The sequence below is a fragment of the Papio anubis genome, chromosome 11, assembly GCF_008728515.1.
Source record: "Papio anubis isolate 15944 chromosome 11, Panubis1.0, whole genome shotgun sequence".
In the NCBI taxonomy this organism is placed as follows: domain Eukaryota; kingdom Metazoa; phylum Chordata; class Mammalia; order Primates; family Cercopithecidae; genus Papio; species Papio anubis.
Window position 1 is genome coordinate 87,173,970 of NC_044986.1, and position 10,159 is coordinate 87,184,128.

Consider the following 10,159-nt stretch of genomic DNA (forward strand, 5'->3'; position numbering starts at 1 on the left):
ATGTTGCCCAGGATGGTCGGGAACTCCTGGATTCAAGCCATCTGCCCACCTCTGCCTCCCAGAATGTTCGGATTACTGGATTGAGCCACGCACCTGGCTGAACATTATTTTCTAAATCACCAGAGAAAGTAAAGGAGTGCTCAAAATAGTGTCAGATGATGAGTGGGATGACTGTGATGAAGGAAGGAGTTTGTCAAAAAAAAAAAAAAAAAAAAAAAAAAAAAAAGCTAGTTCCAAGAAAGAGAACGGAAAGAGTAAAGCAGGAGCTGTCAGAAGAGGTAAAAATGTCAGAAGAGAAAACTATGTAATTTGAGGCCAAATTACAGAAAATAGTTCCTGCAAAAATCAGATAGATATTTAGCACCATAGGAAGGGGGTGAAAATCAGATAGGTAGGTATCCTTAAGAAGTTGTGGCCTGCCAGGCGCGGTGGCTCACGCCTGTAATCCCAAGACTGGGAGGCCGAGGTGGGTGGATCACTTGCGGTCAGGCGTTCCAGACCAGCCTGGGCAACATCGCCAAACCCTGTCTCTCCCAAAACTGCAAAAAAATTAGCTGGGCATGGTGGCGCGTGCCTGTAGTCCCAGCTACTCTGGAGGCTGAGGCAGGAGAATCGCTTGAATCCGGGAGGCAGAGGTTGCAGTGAGCCAAGATTGTGCCAGTGCACTCCAGCCTGGGCAACAAGTGCGAAACTCTGTCTCAAAAAAAAAATAAAAATAAAAAAAATAAATAAATAGACTGCATCACAGCTCATGCTGTAGAAAGATGTTTCTGGAGAGAAAAATTCAAGTAGCCAATTTAAATCAAATATTAGGAAAATTAAACCAAAAGAGCTCACGCCTGTAATCCAAGCACTTTGAGAGGCTGAGTCAGGCAGATTACCTGAGGTCGGGAGTTCAAGACCAGCCTGGCCAACATGGTGAAACCCTGTCTCTTCTAAAAATACGAAAATTAGCTGGGCGTGGTGGCACATGCCTGTAATCCCAGCTCCTCAGGAGGATGAGGCAGGAGAATTGCTTGAGCCCAGGAGACGGAGGTTGCAGTGAGCCAAGATTTTGCCACTGTACTCCAGCCTGGCCGACAGAGCAAGACTCTGTCTCAAAAAAAAAAAAGAAAGAAAGAAAATTAAACCAAAAGACTAGTAATACTTCAGAACTTAGGGACTGTCAAACCAGTTGCAAGAAGATATATTCATGCAATCTTTGTATTAAGAGTCTCTCTAGCTGGGCGCGGTGGCTCAGACCTGTAATCCCAGCACTTTGGGAGGACAAGGCCAGTGGATTGCTTGAGCCCTGGAGTTCAAGACCAGCCTGGGGAACATCGTGAGACCCAGTCTGTATTTTAAAAGTTTTTAAAACAAAAAACAAAACGAAAAAAAAACCTCTGAGCTAAGTGGACCTTTGATCCCCTCACTCAAATTTGACAGTTCTCCATTATTCATAAATGAGGTAATAGTTGTTGGAGATGGTCTTCTCTGAATGCAAGACTAGTACTTTGGCCTGATTATGAACTTCCTGCCGTCCTAAGGAGTCATCCCAGGTGTCCACTATATCTTTTTCAGCATTGAGTACTAGCACAGTCACATGTAGGCTTTCTTCCACAGTGAAGACTTGGCATCAATCAGAATGATGCCACAGGTCCTCGGCCTTTTCCACACTGGGCTCACTTTATCAACTGGCAAATGCTCATCCACACCTGGTGCACCTGGACTACCTCCTTATCTGTAGCCCTTTCACCTCTGTGTGCATAGAAATGTCTTACCTAAGCTCTGAAATCTAAACATTCACAGAGCACCTTGATGCTTGAGAGCATCTTCACAGAGGTATACCTTTAAGATCTATGGTTTAAAACAATTGAATTGCAAAATGTTGCTTCTTACAGATTGACCTGCCTGATTATTTCCTGTTGTTTATGTACATTGATTATTATCAAAAACTTAATTTTTTTTTTTTTTTTGAGACGGAGTCTTGCTCTGTCGCCCAGGCTGGAGTGCAGTGGTGCAATCTCGTCTCACTGCAAGCTCTGCCTCCCGGGTTCACACCATTCTCCTGCCTCAGCCTCCCGAGTAGCTGGGACTACAGGCACCTGCCACCATGCCCTGCTAATTTTTTTGTATTTTTAGTAGAGACAGGGTTTCACCATGTTAGGCAGGATGGTCTTGATCTCCTGACCTCATGATACATCTGCCTTGGCCTCCCAAAGTGCTGGGATTACAGGCGTGAGCCACCGCGCCTGGCCAAAAACTTAATACTTTTTAATAAATATTGTCAGGCATTTTTTTTTTTTTTTTTTTTTTTTTGAGATGGAGTCTTGCTCTTGTCGCCTAGGCTGGAGTGCAATGGCACGGTCTTCGCTCACCGCACCCTCTGCCTCCCAGGTTCAAGCGATTCTCCTGCCTCAGCCTCCTCAGTAGTTGGGATTAGAGGTGCCCACCACCAGGCCCGGCTAATTTTTGTATTTTTAGTAGCGATGGGGTTTCGCCACTTTGGCCAGGCTAAACTTGAACTCCTGACCTCATGATCCACCCGCCTTGGCCTCCCAAAGTGTTGGGATTACAGGCGTGAGTCACCGCGCCTGGCCAATATTGTGAGTTTTAAAAAACAAGTTCCCCTCTAGAAACTCCTCATCCATACAATTGGTTACAGGTTTGGAGTGTTACAGAGGTTTTTAAATCTTCTACTTAGTAGTTCTTGAAAAATTACCTTACCTATTAAGCTGAGATTCCCCTTTCCCCCAGGACAGTGCCATTAAGTAGGCAGGGATCACCAAGGTTCAGAGATGTCTCTTGCTCAAAAATCATAGTATCTGTTAAATAGCAATAACTGTAGCTAACACATACTGCATTCTCACTATGCTTTGCACTATTCTACTTAATCCCATTGAAACCTCATAACAACCCAGCAGTAGATACTACCACCATTTGGCAGAAAGAAACTGAGTCACCCAGCTTCCAGATGGCTGAGCTGGAAGTTGTATGGAGGCTGGAGGCCCCATCTGATTCCAGGGTCCGTTCTCATCTACTGCAATCTAGATCCTAGTAAGAAACGGGCTTTTCAGGCTGTCTCCTAAACCCCTCCTCTCGTCCCTTTCCCAACTGAGAGGAGAATGAAGTGAGAAAGCCAACTGACCTGTCTAGTCACAGTATAGTCCCTGTCCAAATCTCAGTTTTCTTCTTGAAGTGAGGTGCTCTAGGAGGCAGAGATAACCCAGGTGGGAAGAGGCAAATTCGGCAGTCACAGCCTTGTCTGATTAATTTTCTTGACTAATACAGAAAAGTGCAACTTTGAAGCTGCTCTGATGCTCACTGAAGTGAGCTACCACCAGGAAGGCTGGACCCCTAGGTTATTTGCAGTTCTTTCAGAGAACTTGACAGTTCTTTCAAATAACATTTTTTACTATGTATTAAATAGTGAAAGAAGGATTATGGGATACCTGAGCTTGCTGGTTACTTGCTTGAATTGGTTTCTTTGCCCAATAAAAGACCACAGCTTGATTAGGTGGTAGTGGCTAGTGTTGGTGGAGTGGCTGCCCTTACTTTGCCCATTTCCCCAGCAGGCGAAGCAAGCAACTGAGGGCCTTACTTGGATGTTAGTAAGCTAAGTTCTAGCTCTTCACCCTTTTTTTTTTTTTTTTGATACAGAGTCTCACCCTGTCGCCCAGGCTAGAGTGCAGTGGCACGATCTGGGCTCACTGCAACCTCTGCCTGCCAGGTTCAAGCAATTTTTGGCTAATTTTTGTATTTTTATTTATTTACTTTTATTTTATTTATTTATATTTTGAGACGGAGTTTCCCTCTTGTCCCCCAGGCTAGAGTGCAATGGTGTGATCTCGGCTCACTGCAACCTCCGCCTCCCGGGTTCAAGCGATTCTTTTGCCTCAGCCTCCTGAGCAGCTGGGATCACAGGCACCCACCACCATGCCCAGCTACATTTTTTTTTTTTTTGGTATTTTTACTAGAGACGGGGTTTTGCTGTGTTGGCCAGGGTTGTCTCGAACTCCTGACCTCAGGTGATCCACCCGCCTTGGCCTACCAAAGTGCTGGGATTACAGGCATGAGCTACCGCGCCCAGCCAATTTTTGTATTTTTAGTAGGGACAGGGTTTCACCATGTTGGCCATGCTGGTCTGGAACTCCCGATCTCAAGTGATCCACCTGCCTTGGCCTCTCAAAGTGCTGGGATTATAGGCAGGCATGAGCCACCACACCTGGCCAGCTCTTTCTTCATTCTAAGTCATCATCTTTTAGTCTGATCATGAGTTTTCCCACCAAAAACTGTACAGTTAGATGCCTTCATCTCTGTGGAGCCTCAGGAGAGTCAGAAAACTTCATTTGGATCAAAATGTGCAAGGGACAGGACAGCATGCATTTTCTCTTTCTCTCTACCTTTCTTTTTCTCTTATTAACTTCCATTTTTTAAAAAAAATTATGGAATATTTTAAACATACAGAAAATTGTAGATATATAACAAATTTAACAGACATTTTGCTCTTTCCTTTTATTGTTTTTGGACAAAAGATTACAGATAGGCCAGGCGCGGTGGCTCCACGCCTGTAATCCCAGCACTTTGGGAGGCCGAGGCGGGCAGATCACAAGGTCAGGAGTTCGAGAACAGCCTGGCCAACATGGTGAAACCCCGTCTCTACAAAAAATACAAAAGTTAGCTGGGTGTGGTGGCATGTGCCTGTGCCTGTAATTTTAGCTTCTCGGGAGGCTGAGGGAGAAGAATCACTTGAACCCAGGAGGTAGAGGTTGCAGTGAGATTGTGCCACTGTACTCCAGCCTGGGCAACAGAGCAAGACTCTGTCTCAAAAAAAAAAAAAAAAAAAAAAAGATTACAGATAAACCAGCGCTCTGAGGTGCTTTTTGACTCTTTAAAAAGCATTACTGGGCCAGGCGCGGTGGCTCATGCCTGTAATCCCAGCACTTTGGCAGGCTGAGGTGGACGGATCACCTGAGGTCAGGAGTTTGAGATCCGTCTGGCCAACACAGAGAAACCTGTCTCTACTAAAAATACAAAATTAGGCAGGCATGGTGGCATATGCCTGTAATCCCAGCTACTCGAGAGGGTGAGACAGGAAAATCGCTTGAACCCGGGAGGCGCAGGTTGCAGTGAGCCGAGATCGTGCCATTGCAGTCCAGCCTGGGCAACGAGAGTGAAACCCTTAAAAAAAAAAAAAAAAAGAAAAACATTACTGGCCGGGTGCTGCAGCAGCTCACACCTGTAATCCCAGCACTTTGGGAGGCCGAGGCTGGCGGATCACAAGGTCAGGTGTTGGAGACCAGCCTGACCGACATGGTGAAACCCCATCTCTACTAAAAATACAAAAATTAGCTGGGCGTGGTGGCAGGCGTCTGTAATACCAGCTACTTGGGAGGCTGAGGCAGGAGAATCGCTTGAACCCAGGAGGCGGAGTTTGCAGTGAGCCGAGATTGAGCCACTGCACTCCAGCCTGGGCAACAAGAGCAAGACTCAGTCTCAGAAAAAATAAATAAATAATAAAATAAAATGAAATAAAAAATAAAAAGTAGGCCGGGCGCGGTGGCTCAAGCCTGTAATCCCAGCACTTTAGGAGGCCGAGACGGGTGGATCACGAGGTCAGAAGATCGAGACCATCCTGGCGAACATGGTGAAACCCCGTCTCTACTAAAAAATACAAAAAACTAGCCGGGCGAGATGGCGGGCGCCTGTAGTCCCAGTTACTTGGGAGGCTGAGGCAGGAGAATGGCGTAAACCCGGGAGGCGGAGCTTGCAGTGAGCTGAGATCCGGCCACTGCACTCCAGCCCGGGCGACAGAGCGAGACTCCGTCTCAAAAAAAAATAAAAAATAAAAAATAAAAAGTAAGCCAGGCGTGGTAGCTCACACCTATAATACCAGCACTTTGGGAGGCCAAGGTGGGCGGATCATGAGGTCATGAATTCGCGACCAGCCTGGCCAACATGGTGAAACCCCGTCTCTACTATAAATACAAAACTTAGCTGGGCGTGGTGGTGCACACCTGTAATCCCAGCTACTCCAGAGGCTGAGGCAGGAGAATTGCTTAAACCTGGGAGGCGGAGGTTGCAGTGAGCCGAGATCATGCCACTGCACTCCAGCCTGGGTGACAGAGCAAGACTCTGTCTCAGAAAAATAAATACATAAAAATTAAAAAGCATTACTGTAAATATATTTTTTTCCTTTGGTAACTGAAACCACTCAGCCTGTGTCCTCTCCCTCTCACTCCCCCCGGAGGAGAAGAAACATCAATGGTGATAGCAACACAGGCTTCACACTCAGGAGAAAACTGCACCTCCTGTCGTTTCCGGGGCTCTACACTTTCACAAAGTTCTCTAGTAACCAACTACAGAAATGATCCCTGAAAGCCGCCTAATTTTTGAGTGATAAAATATTTCTAAATTGGTCAGGCACAGTGGCTCACACCTGTAATCCCAGCAGTTTGGGAGGCTGAGGAAGGTGAATCACCTAAGGTCAGGAGTTCGAGACCAGCCTGGCCAACAAGGTGAAACCCCTTCTCTACTAAAAATACAGGCCTGGTGCGGTGGCTCACGCCTGTAATCCCAGTACTATGGGAGGCTTGAGGCAGGTGGATCACCTGAAGTCAGGATATCAAGACCAACCTGGCCAACATAGTGAAATCCCGTCTCTACTAAAAATACAAAAATCAGCTGGGTGTGGTGGCACACATCTGTAATCCCACCTACTCTGGAGGCTGAGGCAGAAAAATTGCTTGAACTCAGAAGGTGGAGGTTGCAGTGAGCCAAGATCGCTCTACTGCACTCCAGCCTGAGCCACAGAGCGAGACTCCTCAAAAAAAAAAAAAAACCTGAAGATAATTTTATACAGTCAATGGGGAGTATTGAAGTTTCAGGATCGGCCGGGCGCGGTGGCTCAAGCCTGTAATCCCAGCACTTTGGGAGGCCGAGGCGGGTGGATCACGAGGTCAGGAGATCGAGACTATCCTGGCTAACATGGTGAAACCCCGTCTCTACTAAAAATACAAAAAACTAGCCGGGCGTGGTGGCGGGCACCTGTAGTCTCAGCTACTTGGGAGGCTGAGGCGGGAGAATGGCGTGAACCCGGGAGGCGAAGCTTGCAGTGAGCCGAGATCACGCCACTGCACTCCAGCCTGGGAGACACAGCGAGACTCCGTCTCAAAAAAAAAAAAAAAAAAAAAAAAAAAAAAGAAGTTTCAGGATCAGGGATTTAATTAAATTTGTGGCCCTTTATGGAAATATCTTTAAAGAATATTGTTTAAGGCAATGTAGTTTGTGTGTGGGTGTGTGCTGTCTTGACTTGTTTTTAGGCTCTGGCTAAAAGTCAGTTAGTTCCTCTTCTTGAGCTGCCGATTATGTCTGCATCCCCAACCACCTCCGTTATCAGGCTCAAACACTAGGGACCATTATACACCCAGCCTAATCACTCCAGGGCCAGTTATTAGACAACTAGAGTCAGCCCCCATGTCCCTCAGCCCCCAGAAATTACTCAAATTAGCCAATCCCAAACCTGTTGGCCTTGCCTAACCCTTCTCTTCCTGCAAAAACCACAACAAAAGCTCTTCCGCAGTTCCCCCCTCACTCCCTCTGCCTAGTGACCCCTTCTGTTCCTGCTGAGTGGCCTTGTGTGAAGCCCCAGGAAAATGAGAGTGCCAAACTAAAACTTGGGCCAACACGGTGGCTCATGCTTGTAATCCCAGCACTTTGGGAGGCAGAGGCAGGCAAATCACTTGAGGCCAAGAGTTCAAGACCAGTCTGGCCAACATGGTGAAACCCTGTCTCTACTAAAAATACAAAAATTAGCCGGGTGTGGTGGTGCGCGCCTGTAGTCCCAGATACTCGGGAGGCTGAGGAAGGAGAGTCACTTGAAACTGGGAGGTGGAGGAGCAACCTCCTCTGAGAGTCTGGAGTGCCACTACTCTCCAGCCTGAGGAAGTGAAAGACTGTCTCAAACAAAAAACAAAAACTAAAACTGTAAAACTTGTAAAACTGGTTTGTGACTCCTGTACTGCATCTAACCTCACCATACCTCACCTAAGGTAACCTGTTTTGTTTGTGTTTTTGTTTTTGAGACAGAGTCGCTCTGTTACCCAGGCTGGAGTGCAGTGGCTCCATCTTGGCTCACTGCAGCCTCCACCTCCCAGATTCAAGCAATTCTCCCACCTCAGCCTCCCAAGTACCTGGGATTACAGGCACATGCCACCACGCCCAGCTCATCTTTGTATTTTTAGTAGAGATGGGGTTCCACCATTCGTTAGCCAAGCTGGTGTAAAACTCCTGACCTCAAGTGATCCACCCACCTGGGACCCCCAAAGTGCTGGGATTACAGGCATAAGCCACTGTGCCTGGCCAAATTTGAGCTTTTTATAAAATCTTCATCATAATGGTTCTTAATAAAGTTGACTTTAAAGTTTTATTCCCTCCTACAACAGAAGGTGGGGAAAAAAGGTAGTTCATAAAGATCAGTTGATCTGCCGGGCGCGGTGGCTCAAGCCTGTAATCCCAGCACTTTGGGAGGCCGAGACGGGCGGATCACGAGGTCAGGAGATCGAGACCATCCTGGCTAACACAGTGAAACCCCGTCTCCACTAAAAATACAAAAACTTAGCCGGGCGAGGTGGCGGGCGCCTGTAGTCCCAGCTACTCGGGAGGCTGAGGCAGGAGAATGGCGTAAACCCAGGAGGCGGAGCTTGCAGTGAGCTGAGATCCGGCCACTGCACTCCAGCCTGGGCGAGAGAGCGAGACTCCGTCTCAACAAAAAAAAAAAAAAAAAAAAAAAGATCAGTTGATCTTTTTAAAATAATTTTTAATTGACAAATAATTGTACATATTCATGGAGTACATAGTGATGATGTTTTGATACATGTAACGTATAGAGATCAGGATAATTAACATCCATCATCTCAAATAATTATCATTTTTTTGTGTTGGGAACATTCAATATTTTTCTCCTAGCTATTTGAAACTATTATGGTGAACCACAGTCATCCTATGGCACAGAAAATCAGATAGCTGTACTTATGTATATCCTTTAGCAAATCTCTCCTTATCCTTCCTTTCCCGCCACCATTCCCTTTTTTAATTTTTTTTTTTAATTTTTTTTACTTTTTGGAGACAGGGTCTCGCTTTTTCTCCCGGACTGGAGTGCATTGGCTCAGTCTGTGCTCACTGCAACCTCTGCCTCCCGAACTCAAGCGATCCTCCCATCTCTGCCTCTCGAGTAGCTGGGACCACAGGCTCTGGCCAGCACACCCCGCTAATATTTGTGTTTTTCTTTTTATAGAGACGCGGTCTCGCTATGTTGCCCAGGCTCATCTTGAACGGATTGCTCAAGCAATCCGTCCGTCTCCTTTTTCCAAAGTACTGGGATTACAGGCGTGAGCTACGGTGCCTGGCCTTGTTTTTTAAATTATTTTTTTTGTTGAAGGGCTCACTGTGTCGCCCAGGCTAGAGTGCAGTGGTGCGATCCCGGCTCACTGCAGCCTCGACCTCCCGGGCTCAAGCGATCTCTCCGTCCTCAGCCTCCCGGGTAGCTGGGACCACAGGCGCGTGCCACCACCATGCCCAGCTCTTTCCCAGTTTAACTGTGGTTAAAACTGGTGTTTGGGGGCAATGAGAGAGACCCGCGAAAAATGGGAAACAAGGGATAGGGCTGACCTCTTTTGCGGACAAAGAAAAATAAAACAAAGTTTCCTCAGAAAACGAAGTTGCCTCACAGCCGCCTGGTATCAGGAAGCACTAAGCCCGCCCAACGCGGGCTCCTCCCCGAGCAGGCCGCCCTTGTCCGCCCGGAGCTGGAGAGTGGGGGCGGCCGCGGGACCACGTGGCCCAGAGCGCCCTTCCTGCGCCGCCAGGGTGGCGGGGCCGGGCGCGCCTGCTGAGCGGGGCGGGACGCGGACTCCCAGGCTCTGCGGAGAGCGGCTGCCACCGGCCTCTGATTTTTTCTTGAGACCTAGTCTGGCTCTGTGGCTCAGGTTGGAGTGCAGTGGTGTGATCACGGCTCACTGCAGCCTCAGCCTCTTCTCGCCTCAGCCGCTCTGGTAGCTGGGACCACGAACGGGTGCTGCCACCCCCGGCTACATTTTTTGTATTTTTAGTAGAGATGGGGGTCTCGCCATGTTGGCTAGGCTGCTCCCGAACTCCGGAGCTCAAGCGACCGGCCTGCCTG

The 10,159-nt window shown here is 47.7% G+C and overlaps 1 pseudogene; it reads right to left on the reverse strand.

The window, feature by feature from the left end:
- Positions 1–6,188: 6,188 nt before the first annotated feature.
- Positions 6,189–6,367, reverse strand: LOC116269640 (annotated as a pseudogene).
- Between the last annotated feature and the right edge of the window lie 3,792 nt (positions 6,368–10,159).